General features: G+C 45.7%; 2 long non-coding RNA genes across 2 annotated transcripts; one reads left to right on the forward strand and one right to left on the reverse strand.

The window, feature by feature from the left end:
• Positions 1 to 3565: 3565 nt before the first annotated feature.
• LOC309380225 lies at positions 3566 to 5241 on the reverse strand. The gene is made up of 3 exons (XR_014172735.1): positions 5227 to 5241; positions 3966 to 4045; positions 3566 to 3686 (listed from the first exon to the last, which is right to left on the reverse strand). It is a non-coding gene; the product is annotated as an uncharacterized lncRNA (long non-coding RNA).
• LOC309380220 lies at positions 3686 to 5340 on the forward strand. Its single transcript, XR_014172725.1, has 2 exons — positions 3686 to 3863; positions 4280 to 5340. It is a non-coding gene; the product is annotated as an uncharacterized lncRNA (long non-coding RNA).
• The last annotated feature ends 11501 nt before the right edge of the window (positions 5341 to 16841 follow it).

A 16841-nucleotide genomic window follows, 5' to 3' on the forward strand; every position in this document is an offset into this window, starting at 1 on the left:
TTCCTGAGCATGTGCAGAGAGCCGCCTCCGTTGCCTCAGGAAAGAAGCCCCGCCGAGTGCGGAGCCAGGCCCGGGGGTTGCGGGGGAAGCCCCCACTCCCAGGGCGGGGGGACCTCGGCCTGCCAGCCTCCCTCTCTCTCTCTCCCCTCGCCCCACTCTGCGGGGTTGTTGTGAGGGGGCGGGGAGCGTCGCTTGAGGGAAAGAGAGAGCGCTAAACAGGGCTGCTTCATATTCTACTACAAGTGCTAATATATTAAATTCCCCTTTGAAGTCTCCATTCCGTGCACAGCGTAGTAACCTTAATAGTCGCGCTGAACGGAGACTTGAACTCGGGGCTTCCCGGCTTCCCCCGTCAGCTCTGAGCTGCCGCAGCTGATTTCAGCTTTTGTTTGTGGTGGAAGTTTTGGTAACTTTGGTGGCTGCCGTCATGGGGAAGGCGGGGCTGGTGGTGGGGAGACATATACAGTGGTGCCCCGCAAGACGAATGCCTCGCAAGACGAAAAACCCGCAAGACGAAAGGGTTTTTCGGTTTTTGCGACGCTTCGCTAGACGATTTTCGCGGGGGGGGGGCGTGGCGGGAGGAGAAGGAAAAGCGGGGGGTGGGGGCTAATTTGACGGCGGGCCGATGATGAGGCTGCCGTGTTTCCTGAGCATGTGCAGAGAGCCGCCTCCGTTGCCTCAGGAAAGAAGCCCCGCCGAGTGCGGAGCCAGGCCCGGGGGTTACGGGGGGATTCCCCACTCCCAGGGCGGGGGGACCTTGGCCTGCCAGCCTCCCTGTCTCTCGCCCCTCGCCCTACTCTGCGGGGTTGTTGTTGAAGCACGTGAACGTAAGCAGGTACTCGCTTGGTGTTAAATAAGGATCAGGCAGACTCAGCAGTGGAGAATAAGAAGGTGAAGTTTATTGCCAGGCAATAAGGATCTCTTCCAAAAGGAACTGGGACCCCGATTGACAGAAATCCAGAGGTCTTTATACCTGAGCAGATCATAGCAAATCATAGATCGTGAGACAACCATGAGGCAGTCACGATATTGCCAGCGAAAATTAGCCAATTAGCCAGCTTCTTGTCATGCTACCAGCTCCTGGTCAAGCACGGAGTTCTAGTTCTGCCTTCCATTGCTTGCTCTGTCTAACCTCTCCCCTAGTTATGACAGGACAGGGAGTTTGGAGATTTTGTGGTTTTGCTCTTCCTGTTCTGTGGATTAATTTAGCCTGTATCGGAGGGGATTTTGTATCAGAATCTCTGATTCACGTCTTCCCCATGTCCAGGGTACAGGGATGTTTGTAGGGGAAAGGTCGGCTCCTAATTTTGCTGTTTCAAGCAGTGTGCAGTTAGCTAAGGCACAGCTTCCCTTTGATTCAAAAATGGATTATAAAATACTGTAAGCCCTGATTATGTGTGATCATATATGAATATATTGATTACTGATAACTGATTATATGGATAACATAGGGTTAGCCCTTCTTCCTTGCCTCATTGTGAGGGGCCGGGGAGCGTCGCTTGAGGGAAAGAGAGTGCTAAACAGGGCTGCTTCGTGTTCTAGTACAAATGTTGCTGCCAGTATGTTAAATTCCCCATAGCTCCTTCAAAGTCTCCATTCAGTGCACAGCGTAGCAACCCAAATAGTCGCACTGAGCGGAGACTTGAACTCGCAACTCTGAGCTGCTGCAGCTGATTTCAGCTTTTTGTGGTTCCCTTTGGTGGAAGTTTTGGAAACTTTGCTGGCTGCCGCCATGGGGAAGACGGGGCTGGTGGTGGGGAGACATATATTGCATGGCCCTTGAGGTGTCCTGTATGTCTTGGGGGAAGTGTCCTATTTATGATATCGTCTGCCTCCATAGCCTCTCCCCTTCACCAAGTGACCCCATGTCTCGTGACCCTGCAAAACAGACCCATAGCCTATTTGTCACTCCCTCCTAGTGTCCTTTTGATCCTTGGCAGCAGAATTAGGTGTCCCACTGGCAGCAGAAACGACTGAGGGTCCCGGCCACCAAATTGTCATACATATAGAGCTAGAAATGGAGGCTCAGACCTCCAGGCTCCCAGAGACAAAGCTACTGGTTCTTAAAGACTTTGCATCACAGTTCTGCCAAAGAAGGCTATCCTGCACTAGGTAGCTCGGTTGGTTAGAGCGTGGTGCTGATAATGCCAAGGTTGCAGGTTTGATCCTCATAAGGGCCACCTTCATTTTCCTGCATTTCAGGGGGCTGAGCTAGATGACCCTTAGGATTTCTTCCAACTCTGCAGTTCTATGATTCTAACATCTTTAAGGGTCTGGGGGAAGGGCACACATCTTTCACCTCCAGCTTAAAAGAGTCACATTCTGAGTGCATGTAACTGATGAGAAAATGAGACTCTAATCTGTTGAGGTGGATGAGAGTAAGTGGGCCCAAGAAGCTAAAATCTATTTCAAAAATATAATTTTAAACATATTGGCAGTAGGTAAGTGAATGGATTTTAGTTCATGAACGATGTGAGCTTAAAGATATCAAAGAGAGATCAACAGCATATTGTATGTAAATGAATCATGAGGAAGGGAGCAGTGTACTTTATAAGGAACAGTATATGCAAGTAATTGCATAAACGTGCTATTTTGTTTTCCATGTAATCATTATCTGCATATATTGTTCCTTTCTCTCATTATTCGGATATACTGTTCTCTTCCCCAGAATTCATTTATATATAATCTGTTTGTTGATTTCTGTTTGGTATTATTATGCTCACATCTTTTATAAACTAACTTGCATACAGAGGTCTTCGGCTGATGTATTTACACTAAATCTTTCCAAATGGATTTTAGCCTCCATTTGGTTGCTCCCCTCTGGCCCACTGGGGCAGAGTAAAAACTTCCTTTCAGCATCTAGAAGAGATGATATGCAGAGAACAACTTCTTGGATGTAACTTGCTGCCAAAGCAGAGACACAAATACAATACCTAGACAGGGGCTGGGATCTAAGGAATACCCATGTTTATATTCATGTCTGTATTGTGTATATATGTGTTTGTGTCAAAAAAGGTTCTAAATTTAAATATATTTGTATTAAATTTTTATTAAAATTTCAACACAAGTAACAAAAAAAAAAAAAAAACAACCACAAACAAAAACACACATACAAGCAGCATCCAATCAGTGCTTCCTTGCAGGAATCCCTTGCAGTCAACTGCCGTGTGTGGAGATAGACAGTGAGGTTGTGCAGTCATAGCAGCCACCTTCTTTTTGAGGAATGAGCAAGGGAAGCAGCACCCAGGAATAGATGGGGCAGTGACAAGCTGTAGGGGGACTGAGATGTACCTCCCTGTACTTAGGTCGTGCATATGATGGTCTCCAAGGCTTGGTGAAGGATTTTGCTGGAGAAAGACCCCAGTGGCTCCTCTTCAATAACTTCCTGTTGTGATGGGTGAAGTTGCAGGCTTCCTCAAACTTGGCCCTCCAGATGTTTTAAGACTACAATTCCCATCATCCCTGACCACTGGTCCAGCTAGCTAGGGATCATGGGAGTTGTAGGCCAAAAAACATCTGGAGGGCCGAGTTTGAGGAAACCTGGTCAAGTGTCTCTGGAAGCATTATTTCATGCCTCAGACTCTTTGCCCTCAAACCCTTTAATCTGGCACTCCCATTTTCCTCCATTCAGGTCCAGTTACCTGGCTCTCTGGTGCTCGCATGGTGGTCCCAGCTTTGAGCGTCAGCTTCAGGGATGGCAGTGAGAACATCTTCTTTATGCTTTTCCTCACCAGCTCTGACCTGAGCTGTGAGTCTATGGGTGGTCGCAAGGCACTGAAGAGGAAAGAGAAAGAAGGGGAGAGGAAATGATCCAAAACTCACAGGAAAAGTGCTAATTCAGCAGCTGTGGAGCATAATTATGGGTAAGTCCTGGTGCAACATGCACCCAGCAGCACGGGAGGTGCCAGAAATAGGTGGGGCAGTGACAAGCTGTAAGGAGACTATAAGTACCTCCCCGTACTTACGTCATGTGGCTGATTGTGTCCATGGCTTGGCGGAGGACAGAAATAGAGAAAGACCCCAGCGGCTTCTCTTTTATAACTTCCTGTTGTGGGGGAAGCACACAGCACGTCAGAGAACTGGAGACACCATCTCTGCCACCACCACACCAAGCGTGCTCGGGGGTCCAGCACCAGCGGTTGCTTGGTATATGATAAAAAAGAAAAACACTACCGGTATTTTATTCCCTGAATCTAATTGGCTTTTTTCTTTTTCTCCCCAATTTTAAGGGAGCGGCTTATATATGTCTTTTTCCCTCCCCCCCCCCCCAATTTTAAAGGTGCGGCTTATCTGAGGATGCAGCATATATCTGGGCCAATACGGTATAATCGAGAGAACAAACAACAGGAGTCCATGGAGAAATGAGAGCCATACCTTCCTGACGCTACGGAACAGGAAAAGGACCTCTGTCACAATGGCCACAGGTCATCTTGCCGTGCCCCAAATGCCATTTTCCCATAGGAAAGGATGATACAGGCATTCCTCTCAACCATATTCTGGACGGAAAGATTGAGAAAAGTGTGTTTGGAAACCTTAGGTGCAGTAGGAAGAAGTCACCATTCAGTTGGGACCTTTTAGCAGTTGGGAAAATGTTAGTAGTCAGTAAGTGGTGGAGTTGTTGTGCAGACTTACAAGATTCATTTTTTCCCTCCAGGAAACTCATACTACTGGCAAGTCACATGTCTCCCATCCTATATTTGTGCATCTGATTCTTCCTGCCTAAATGTAGAACCTGACATTTATCCCTACTGTATTTTGTTTTGTAAGTTTGGGCCTTGTTCTCCAATCTGTTGAGGTCATCTTGAATCCCGATTCTGTCTTTTGTGGCATTGACTACCCTTCCCAGTTTGGTGTCATCTGCAAATTTGTTGAGCATCCCCTCAATTTCCTTCGTCCAAGGCATTTATTTAAAAACAGGTGATCAACAACAGGCCCAAGACAGAACCCTGGGGCTCTGTTTTTCTAGATAATAGGAACCCAGAGGCTGTTTCATATGCTTTGGTGTGAACGTAAACAGCAGTGAAGGACCCAATCTGCCAGGATCTTCTCAACCTGGTGCCCTTCCGATATTGTTGTGCTACAACTCCCATCGTGTCTAACCATTGGCCATGCTGTCTGGGGCTAATGGGAGTTCCAGTTCAAAACACACAGATGGGGAAGGGGCACCAGGTTGGGGGTGGCTGACCTACACTCTTGCAATGCTCCTTTTCCTTTTGGCACCCTTACCTCAAGCATCTCATTCTTCCTAGCTATGACTGCGTGGCCGAATTCCTTCAGTGCCATCAATATTTGAGATATGTGGCGATATGAAGCCTAAGGAAAATGATGTGTGTCAATCATGTCATTTTCTTTATTGCAATCAGTGATCATGAGGGCTGGACGATAAATCTGATTGCGTAAGCACTGAAAGACTCTTCACATTCCAGAGAGCATTCCAGAAGGATGTCTACCACTGAGTTCTTCCGTTTTGAGATGAGGTTGCACACTGCAGTCTTGATATGAGGTGGCCACTGCCATTTGGGATTTTTCCATTTGGGATCCTGTGGAGATGTCTGTAAATCTCCTTGACAATCATGGGCAGCTGGAAGAAGATAAAAGAAGACCAGGATGAGAAAGTGTGGTGGACCTGAATGAAAACGAGGAATTTTGGGGAACGATATATGACTTTTATCTGTTCAAAGTGATTATACCCCTCAAATGAAAAAAAACCAACAAAGCAAAACTGAAGCTTTTGGGGTTATAGGGCTAGAAGTTTAAAAAAAGGTGGTTATTTGTGTATGTAACTACAGCAGCTAGGATTCTCTATGCACAGAAATGGAACAATGAAGAAGTTCCCAGCAGAAAAGAATGGATAAGCAAAGAATAGATCAACAAAGCTGGCAGCTAAAATAAGAGAACTTAACCATGACTGTTTTATGTTTAATGGAAGTCTTTTTGGGACTATTTGAAGAAATAATATAATATCACAAATTCGCGGGCAGGATTTGAACTATGAGCAATGGAAATAATTAGAGATGATGGTATTTTTGCTATGATACAAAAGAGTGAAGTTGGGGTGCAGCAATATGCTAGAATAAAGAAACACCATGGAAAGAGGAAAATTTATTATCTATTGGAATTTTATGTATTGGAGACTGCACCTGCTGCTCAGTGGCTGGGCAGTCCCAGTCCTGTTTGCTCTCCTCCCCCCTGACATCCCTTTTGAGGACAGACCTGCAGTTGCTGAGCGGCAGGCCAGGCAGGCTCAGAGGACGAGCCCACCCCCTCGCCTCAGTCTCCGTCTGCTTGGGAGGCATCTGGAGTGAGTTTCTGAGGTCTGTTTTAGTCTCCAGCTGGAGCAAATCAAGCCAGAGGAACTGGGCTGTGTTGTTGCTTGCTGCGCATAAAAGCTAATTCCATTTTATGCCTCTTGTTCTTTCCTGCCCCATGAATGGCCTGTGCTCGCCCCCCACAGCTCCTTGACAGGTGTCCTGGCCTGGTCCAGAAGAGGAGCGCCCAGGCCAGAGACTGCAGCGCCACAGATTGCTCCAAGGACGCACTGAGGCCCTTTCAGACTCTGCTTCTGGTCTACCTTACCTGGGCTCCGCCCTTCTTCATGCTCTGGAACTTCTTGAGGAAGGAGGTCATCGTGCAAAAGAAATGGCCCACTGATTGGTTTGCTCATTTGGAATCCCTCTGGACATAAGGACATCAGAAGAGTTCTGCTGGATCCAGCCAACAGCCCATCTAGTGCAGTATCCTGCTCTCACAGGGGCTGGCCTGATGCCTGTGGGAAACTCGCAAGCGGGATCCAAGCACAGGGCAATTCTCCCTTCAGGAGAGTCTGGGACAGTTTAAATGGGGAAAGACACAGTTCCTCTGGCTATCCCTGACCTTCTTGCCAGCTAGGTCAGGAAGATACATAACAATTCACTCCTCCTCAGTAAGCTAGGTTGCAACAATGGCTATGGGATAATTAGTAAGCAAAAGTGTTATTATAAAGCACCAATGCTGCAGCAAGCAAAGGCTCTAGCAGCTCAGGCAGCTGCTTGTGGCTGGAAAGCCAGACAGGATGTTTGTGACTGTTGCCATGGGAACAAAGGGGCAGTCCATTCTGTACTGAGCACCAGATGTTAGCTCAGTGTGTGTGTCATGTGACCCATACTGGAAGTACATGGGTGGAGTTTATTCTAACTGCTGAGGAGTGCAGACATGTTTTCTCTGTACTGATATGAAAGACAGGAATAAAATATGTAAATAGATTTATGTCTGCTTCTTTCCCCTCCCTGGGGGACACCAAAGGGGAGAGAGGAAGAACGGTGTGTTCTTCTCACACTTCTGGGAAGAATCGCCGAGACCTAGCTGCTTATCTGCCGGGAGTAGCAGCGGGGAGGTCGCCAAGGAATATCTGCCGGTGCCTTCGCTGAGGCACATTCCTCTGACTTAGGCAGAATTCCAACAAAAGGTCCTGACGCCTCCGCTTTAAGATTCTGGTGTCAGGTTCCTTCAACCGACTGGGAATGCCATAGAACTGAAAATACAAACTAGACAGAATAATGGCACTTCCAGGATGAGTCAGGCAACCTCAGGTCAGATCACCTGCACACTCAACAGGTGTGCACACTCACAATTTCAGGAGCACTCCAGCAGGTGCTAAGAGAACTAACTTGTGACTATCTTTCTAATTTAATTTGGACCCTTATTTAGAACGCTTATTTTAGAAAGTTAAAATATTACTTTTATATGTGCCTAGAATTGTGTGTATGCTGCCGCACTTTGTTGATAAAACTTTGTCGTTTAGTGGTGTCCGCCTCTTCGTGACCCCCTGGACCAGAGCACGCCAGGCACTTCTGTCTTCCACTGTCTCCCACAGCTTGGTCAAACTCATGTTGGTAGCTTCGAGAACACTGTCCAACCATCTCGTCCTCTGTCGTCCCCTTCTCCTTGATAAAACTACCTTTATAATAAATTTCTTATTTTTTATATTATTTTCATGTGGACTCACCTTTGTCGTTTGGGAGGGTTCAGATACACACATTAAGGACAGCACTCTGTGTGACTCCCACTAAAGATCCTTTGGGAGGGAGTGTGCTCTCAGGACCACATGGGTGCTGGTTTCACACAAAGCCTCCAAACACACATGTCTATCAGGCCCCATGTTAGCATGTCACAGTCCAAAGCAAGAACTTGTAGGTGCTTGGGGGGGAAACAGCAAAGTGAGATAGGACACAACGTTTCAGGCCATCAATGAGACAATGGGGACAATTTTTGTAGGAAACCCTTTGAAGGCCTTCCTTAAACAGCAGCAGTCTCTTGAAACAGAGAGAGGCAGACAACCGCTCCATGCCCTACTTGATCATACCTGTGCCAGCAAGGAGTGGTCATATGCTTTTAATAAACATGAATGCTTAAATTTCATAAGTAATTGGAAAGAGAGTCTCATCTTAGTCATGATTAAATGAGCACAAGATGTGGGACACAATATTCAGATGGAGGAATGGGAAAAACTATGGAAGAGTGGGATTAAATCTACAGCATGTGTAGCGATTAAAGAAAATTATATGAAAATGATGTATAGATGGTATCTAACTAGTCAAATTAGCAGAAGTGTACAAATCTAAAGAAAATAAGTGTTAGAAATGTAAAACAACGGAAGGGACGTTTCTTCATATGTGGGGGGAATGTAAAATAGTAAAAAAAACTATTGGGAAATGATTGATAATGAAATGAAAAAAATGTTTAAAATAACATTTGTCAAAAAACCAGAAGCATTCCTACTAGGAATTACAGGAGTAGATATACCTAGATTACAAAAGAACATATGTATGAGACTGCAGCCACATGCGTATTGCTTGCACTACATTGGAAAGAAGGTGTCCCAACCAATGAAGATTGGCAAGTTAAATTAATGGAATATGCTGAAATGGCGAAAATGACAATGAAACTAAGAGAAAGAGATGGCAACGAATTTAAGGAAGAATGGAAGGACTTTATTGCATATATACAGAAGAAATGCACACAGGTTAATACATTGGCAGGGTTCTAGGGCTACTTGTAATTACATTATGAATGAACAATAATTTTAATAGTTTTTATTTTACACTGGACATGTGGTATGTTGATAAACAACGGAAGCAAGGAAGGGACTAGGGAGAAGTCAACTTTTTTGTTTGCTATTGAATTTGTATTGATGTTTTATTTTTGTTATATTTGGAAATTAATAAAATATTTATTAAAAAAAGGAAAGAGAGTCTCATCCTAAACCTGATGCATTATCAGACAGTTTATCCTCACCTTGCAAGCTCCTTAATTAAGTTCGCCAAGTGCCTCTTGTCTTCAGTACATAAATTCTTCAGAGAAGCACTCTTCATTCCTACTTTGTCAGGGACCTGAAAATTAAAACCAGCATTTTTAAAAGCAATCATTAACATGGAAGAAGTGTTTCTGAATCTACAATAAAGCCACAGGCTGTATATTCGGCCCCAGATGAATTAAGAACTAAAGAGAACACAAGTTTTTAAACAATAAAAAACCAACCAATTTGCCCTTTTTAACCCTTATTAATGATGTTATTTATTAATTGGTTGACAATGCAGTTTTTCTAGGAGCAAAAGATTGCTCTGCCCAAGGTGCTATTGACAAAAGTGTACAAAAGTCAACCCATGAATATATCATATAACTATCAATACAATATGTGTGAATGTTAAAGGCTACCTTGCTAAAGGCAGTAGTAGGGGGGAAATGCTTACAATGAAAACAGTTTATCATTTCAATAAATACTATTCAAGATTTAAAATGCTTGAATTTTTTTCCTCTGTGGTTATTTCAGAATTCGGCATTTAGTTCATGTTTAATCCAGTGCAGTTCACAATTCAGCATGCATTTGACGGCTCGGTCAAAGCTGATGCTGCTCAAAGACTTAAAAGGAGCTCCAAAACCCTCACAGTCAATAGAACTAATGTGCTTGCCATATCAACCCCACTTTGCTACTGTGCAGGAACCAAAGGAAACTGAAAACCTCAGGTTACTGCAGCAATGAAAATGTCACTGCCAGGGCTTTGGTCATCCTCCCTTACTGTAAGAACTGGCTAACTTTGCACTCCTTGTCCGCCAGAGGGCATTTCATGCTACATAAATGCTCAGTTCCCTTCAGCTCTCTGCATGCATGTAACAGCTAAGTCTTGAATTTTCACAGCTAATACAATGTGCACCTTAAGAGAGCTGAGTTGGGAGTCTTCCATTATATTCTCAATTTCAGTCGTGTAATAGCACCTTTCTCCACAGTGAATAACAGCAGCATCAGAACAAAAATACTGAGAATGAACTATAAATTAATGGATTATGAAGAGATGAAATCCAAAAGTAATTAATGACTAATGCTTGAACAAAACAGTGGTTTAGAGGTTCGGGAAGGATCTTTGCAGAGAAGGTCCCAATGTACAACCTGCCACACCTCGCACAAGCCGCTACTGCTAACATGTTGGAGCTTAAATTTTAAAAACTGTTTCAACACAAACACATACATACGGTACACAATACAGACATGCATACAGTGGTACCTCGGGTTAAGTACTTAATTCGTTCCGGAGGTCCGTTCTTAACCTGAAACTGTTCTTAACCTGAAGCACCACTTAAGCTAATGGGGCCTCCTGGTGCCGCCGGAGCACGATTTCAGTTCTCATCCTGAAGCAAAGTTCTTAACCTGAAGCACTATTTTTGGGTTTGTTGTTGTTTAGTCGTTTAGTCGTGTCCACCTCTTCGTGACCCCATGGACCAGAGCACGCCAGGCACTTCTGTCTTCCGCTGTCTCCCGCAGTTTGGTCAGACTCATGTTTGTAGCTTCGAGAACACTGTCCAACCATCTCGTCCTCTGTCGCCCCCTTCTCCTTGTCCTTTTTGGGTTAGCAGAGTCTGTAACCTGAAGCGTATGTAACCTGAAGCGTATGTAACCCGAGGTACCACTGTATAAGCATGGGTATTCCTTAGATCCCTGCCCTTGTCTAGGCATTTGTGTCTCTGCTTTGTGCAAGAGTTAAAAACAGCCATCCATTTCTCTGGTGACGTGACAGCAACTCAACCCTCTAATAACTAGTATAGCGCGATCCTACAGCCCCTGTACTCTTACCAGGACAAGAGCTCAACAAGGATGCAGCAGTAGTTCTCCATCCTGCTGCATCCAATTTGTACGCAAAGGGGAGAAGGGTACTTCTTCAGCTAGCCTTACAAATAAGTCAAAAAGTTACTAGCCTGCAATATTTGTTTTGCCCCCCCATCCAAAGTCAGCATGGAAACACAATAAAAAAAAGACAGAAAGATGCCTAGATGCCTTAGACTTGCTTCTTGGTTGTTTTATCTCTTCTGTTTCGAGCATGAGCGCTTTAGAGAGACATGTTTCATTTGTAATACCTGCTGCTCACCCTCAATAGGGTGGGATAGGGTGGGAAACAAAACAATAAAAACAAATTGAGATATCAGTTCTTTTCTGAAATAATGCTGTACTTTTCATTTGCACCACCCAATCAAATCACATCTTGATTTATGACGCAGCAATTAGGAAACAGTTCCTCTTTGGAAACAAGGGCTTTCACACTTTCCAATTTGCTCTGTAAGACAAATCGGCTTCAGGGAAAAGAAGTAGAGGACTAATTGGTTTATCTTTAGCATTATATAGAGGGTGAGCTAACATGAGGGGGTGAACTAACAGTCCTGCTGAGTTGAATGGACTTGCAGGTTAAATCTGTCACAGATTGCAGCCTCAAGAGTTCTGGTTTCATTTGCCCTTCATACTGACCTGCTGCCCAGGCGCTTGGCCTGCACTTTTCCAGGCATCCATTGGAGCAGGAGCAGCAGCTGCAGGCACCTTTGCCTTCACTTCCACTTTCTGACCTTTCAGCAGGTGTCTTGCTCTAAAATTCCTCTCTGTGGAAATACCTAGAGATTGAACAGACAAGATCAGGAAAACTTTGAGTTCTTACAAAGCACCTCCCACACTGAAGCTTCCCACAAAAAAAGAGGAAATGAAAGCAGCATTGAAAAAGAAAAAAAGGTGCTTAAGGAGCCCAGGAAAAAATTCTTAATGAACAAAAATAAACCAACCCAGACTTGGGAAGGCCCAAGAATAACCTTGCCCAACACCAAGAACACTGCACCTTGGACTTCCTCTTCCCGTCAGGAGACAGGGACCGAATGCTTGGTTTGAAGAGTCCTGCATGGTTACACCATAGACCAGGGGTAGGCAACCTAAAGCCCGTGAACCGGATATGGCCCAATCGCCTTCTCAATCTGGCCCACGGAGAGTCCGGGAATCAGCGTGTTTTTACATGAGTAGAATGTGTCCTTTTATTTAAAATGCATATCTGGGTTATTTGTGGGGCATAGGAACCCATTATTATTTTTCAAAATATAGTCTGGCCCCCCACAAGGTCTGAGGGACAGTGGATTGGCCCACAACTGAAAAAGGTTGCTGACTGCTGCCGTAGACCAAAGATTATAGTCTTTTTATAGACCCCAGGTATCACATCAGCTTCTTGACTATTCTCAACAGTTTTATAAGAATAAGTTCAATTATTTTCTATACCAAACAGATTTTTAAAGGCTTTGGAGGTACTTGATAAAGTTTTATAATTCCACGAGCAACTGGCTTATCCTTCTCCCTACCATTTCTTTGACATTCATGAAGTTGACAAGTTCCATGCCATATTTCAATGGCTAGAACAGGGAACAACCACAACATAGAACCAAAGATCAGGGAGAGGACCAGAGAGGAGCGTAATTTTTGCTGCCTTGTTCCTTTTCCCCCCCCAAGAATATTTATTAAAGTTTTCAATAATAATACAATAAAAAGAAAAAAGAATAACAAAAATACAAATAATTAAAAACACATAAAGTTTCCATTACTTATTTTTCATTAACTTATTTCCCAGACCTCCTCATACCCCCTTTTTTGTATTCCAATTCAAATTGTTAGCTCAGCAAATCCTTATCAATAAATTTTAACCTATTTCTAAACCTTTTTTCTCTCCATATTCTCTTAAAGCATTACAGCTGGAAACCACTTAATTTCTATCCGACATCATTCTAACATTCATTAATTTTGCAATATTTCTGTACTTGTTCCTAAACTCTTCACAAGGCAACTAGAGCAAGTTCCCTTCTGTCATTCGGGGCATCCTATAGTATGTAATTCACTACCTATCAATGTGGGGTGGCTGCTTTGGCATAGCCCCAGCTGCTCTCTAGATTTAAAGGACCCAGCCAGCACCCAAGGAGTGAGTGGGGGGCAACAATTCTATTGAACCATCTGCCTGGGGAAAAAAAAGAACTGCTTGTAGATGAAACATGAAGGAAATTAGTCATAGAAAATTCATCTACCTTCAAGAAATGTATTTCTTGACATGGCACTAACTTCTACTTCTAAGGGCCGATACAGAGAACACGTGGTCACACAAAAGAGAATCATTCCTGGGTCTGACCAAAAAAAATTCATGGGAGCAGAGAGCACAAGTTAGAGTTGCTTTTTTTATAATTTTTATTAAAGATTTTACATTACAAAAAATAAAAAAATAAAAAATATCCAACAAAAATTATTAAAAACAATCCTTCTTTCCATCTCCTTAATTTTCATTTACTTGTTTCTCGGACCTCCTCATACCACCCTTTTTTTGTATTCCAAATCAAATTATTAATTCAACAATTTCTTTCCCTCTTTTTGATACAAGTTAGAGTTGCTGTCAGTTGGGTTAAGGTGTTAACATTATCCATGAAGTGGCGGGGCGTCTTTCCTGAGGCGACGGAGGCGGCTCTCTGCACATGCTCAGGAACCACGGCAGCCTTGGCCACCGTTCATTATCGGTTTATTACCGTCAAATTAGCCCCCCCCCCCGCTTTTCCTTCTCCTCCCGACGCTTCCCAGCTGACACCGCCGCGAGCCCCTCCTGAGGTAAAGAGACGGCCCTTACTCCAACGAGCAGCCACGTCGCCATTTGAAACAACCGCCAACTCCAACGTCCTCCGCCCAACCACGCCCCGCGCGCCCCACTCTCGGCTCCCATTGGCTGACGGGGACCGGGGTTTGCCCAGATACGGAGTCGGAGGAGCCGGCCAATGGAGAGGACTCGGAACGGGCGGGGGGAGAAAGGGAGGAGGAGGAGGAGGAGGAGGAGCCGGCTCTCCCGTTGCCTTCTGGGAGTCGTAGTGCCTGCTCTCCATTCCTTCCTCCCTATAGAACGGCCATCGAAAGGAACTGAATGAAACGGAGGACTGCGATTCCCGAAAGTCTTTGCGGTGTGGCTTCTGAGCTATGGATCGCGAGAGGAGTCAAAAAAACGCCCACATGGTGCTGTCCATCCCGTTTGGCTGTTCGTACAGGTGAATTAAATTAACTAAAGAGTTTGCAGAGACGTCACCTTGCCAACAAAGTTCCAGTTACAGATAGGTAGCCGTGTTGGTCTGCCAAAACACCGATCCCACAGGAAAAACCCTTCTGGAAGCGTATCCAGGGCAGAATCAGGCTAATCGGTCTAACCCTCGAGCAAATATGAGGGTTGTGGGTGGAAATTCTATTCCTGACCTATGTAGATCATAAGAACAGAAGAATCGCTTTGCTGGGTTTGCCAAGAAACCCATTTGGTTCATCTTGCTATTTCCAACTTCAGACAGAGGGATGCCTCTTGGGAAATTTCAGCCAGCGTGTTAAATTGATTCTGCATCGATGCACGAGAGGTTATTTTTACAGTCGTGCCTCGCAAGACGAAATTAATTCGTTCCGCAAGTCTTTTCGTCTTGCGAGTTTTTCGTCTTGCGAAGCACGGTTTCCCATAGGAATGCATTAAAAATCAATTAATGCGTTCCTATGGAAACCGCCTTCAGACCAGGTCCGGGGACAGTCTGTCCCCCGACCTCTTCTGAAGGCTGGCGGGGGGCGAATGTCTTTGCTTTCCCCAGCATTTTAAAAGCCCCCGGGACAGCGGAGACTTTTCCGCTGTCCCGGGGCGATCTTAAAATGCTGGCGGGCGGCAGCGAAGCATTTACCTGCTCTCCCGGGAAGGCAGGCAGGGGGGAGCAAAGACTTTTGCCCCCCGCCGGCCTTCAGAAGAGGTCCTGGACCTCTTCTGAAGGCGGGCGGGAAAAGTCTTTGCTCTCCCCGCCTGTCTTCAAAAGCCCCCGGGAAGGCAGGCAGGGGGGACAAAGACTTTTGCCGCCCGCCCGCCTTCAGAAGAGGTCCTGGACCTCTTCTGAAGGCGGGCGGGGGGCAAAAGTCTTTGCTCCCCCCCCGCCTGCCTTCAAAAGCCGTCCGGGGGCTTTTAAATCGCCCCGGGACAGCCCCGGGGCGATTTAAAAGCCCCCAGGAAGGCAGGCAGGGGGGACAAAGACTTTTGCCCCCCGCCCGCCTTCAGAAGAGGTCCTGGACCTCTTCTGAAGGCGGGCGGGGGGCAAAAGTCTTTGCTCCCCCCGCCTGCCTTCAAAAGCCATCCGGGATAGCGGGAAGCGCTTCCCTGCTATCCCGGACTGCTTTTAAAATGCTGGCGGTGGGGAGCAAAGCCTTTTGGCCCCCGCCGGCCTTCCTGGACCTCTTCTGAAGGCCGGAGGGGGGGGAAGGCTTTGCTCCCCACCGCTAGCATTTAAAAGAGGTCCCCAGAGATTTCCCTATGGGCTTTCATCTTGCGAAGCAAGCCTATAGGGAAATTCGTCTTGCGAAGCGCCTCCAAAACGGAAAACCCTTTCGTCTAGCGGGTTTTTCGTCTTGCGAGGCGTTCGTCTTGCGGGGCACCACTGTATATATATATAGCTATCATAACATACCAAGTTAACATCTCTCCCCCTTTTCCTCTGGTTTAACAATACTCCCATAGATGTTCTCAGCAATCAAGCTGGGATATATGAATTCCTGACATCTTGAGGCAGCCTGGACCTCAGATGGTCAGGGCTTTGTAAATGAATAGAAAGACATTGAAGCTGCCTCAGAAATAGATAGGCCACCAATGCAGCTGTTTTAACAATGGTGTCCCATGTTCTCAGCCCAAGGCCCCCACCAGCAATCTGGCCACAGCATTCTGCATGAGCTGGAGCCTGTGAAGCAGATCCAAGGGCAGCCCCACACAGAATATATTGCAGTAATCTAGCCTTGAGGTTCCCAAAATATGGACTGCAGTGGTCAGGCTATCCCTGTCTAGGAAGAGCCATAGTTTGCAAACCAGTCCAAGCTGGTAAAAGGCACGCCTAGCCCTAGATGATATTAGGGCCTCTAGTTGCCAAGATGTATCTAGACAGGTAAAAAGAGACTTGGTCCACCCAGGATTCAAGCATGTTGCTTTTATGAATTGTGCATTTCTGTATACCTTTTCCCGTAATGTCTGTGTTTTGTTGTGGTGGTTTGGAGAACTGCATTGCCAAATTTGTGGAAGCGAGGATTTTGAAGGAAAACCTGTGTCTTGGTTGGCGTATTGCTTTGGAAAGTTCAGGTGTGAACTAGATGGATTTTCTTCCCTGCTCCCCAAAGCGGTGTGGCATGGCCATCTCAGGGGAAGGTGCCAGCCAGTGCTATTTTTCTAGAAAAAGTGGTGCCAGGACTCACCATGAACTCACCTCCCTCATTCTCTTATCATGACAATAGCACCCACCTGAAAGGTGCTAGAACTGAGTTCCAGTGAGTTCTGGCTGCAAAAAAAGCCCTGGGGCAAGCCTTGGGGGGGGGGCCACCTAAGCACGGGTCTCTTGCCCTGCGCCCCTCTGCCACCTTTGCCGACTGAAAGCATGCCAGACGGTTTCTCTTGCTGGGCTCTGTGGGACGAGGGCTGACTGTGCATCTCTCTCTCTCTCTCTCTCTCTCTCTCTCTCTCTCTCTCTCTCTCTCCACCTCCTAG

Source organism: Podarcis melisellensis (assembly GCF_964234715.1).
Source record: "Podarcis melisellensis genome assembly, chromosome: 11".
Classification (NCBI taxonomy): Eukaryota; Metazoa; Chordata; class Lepidosauria; order Squamata; family Lacertidae; genus Podarcis; species Podarcis melisellensis.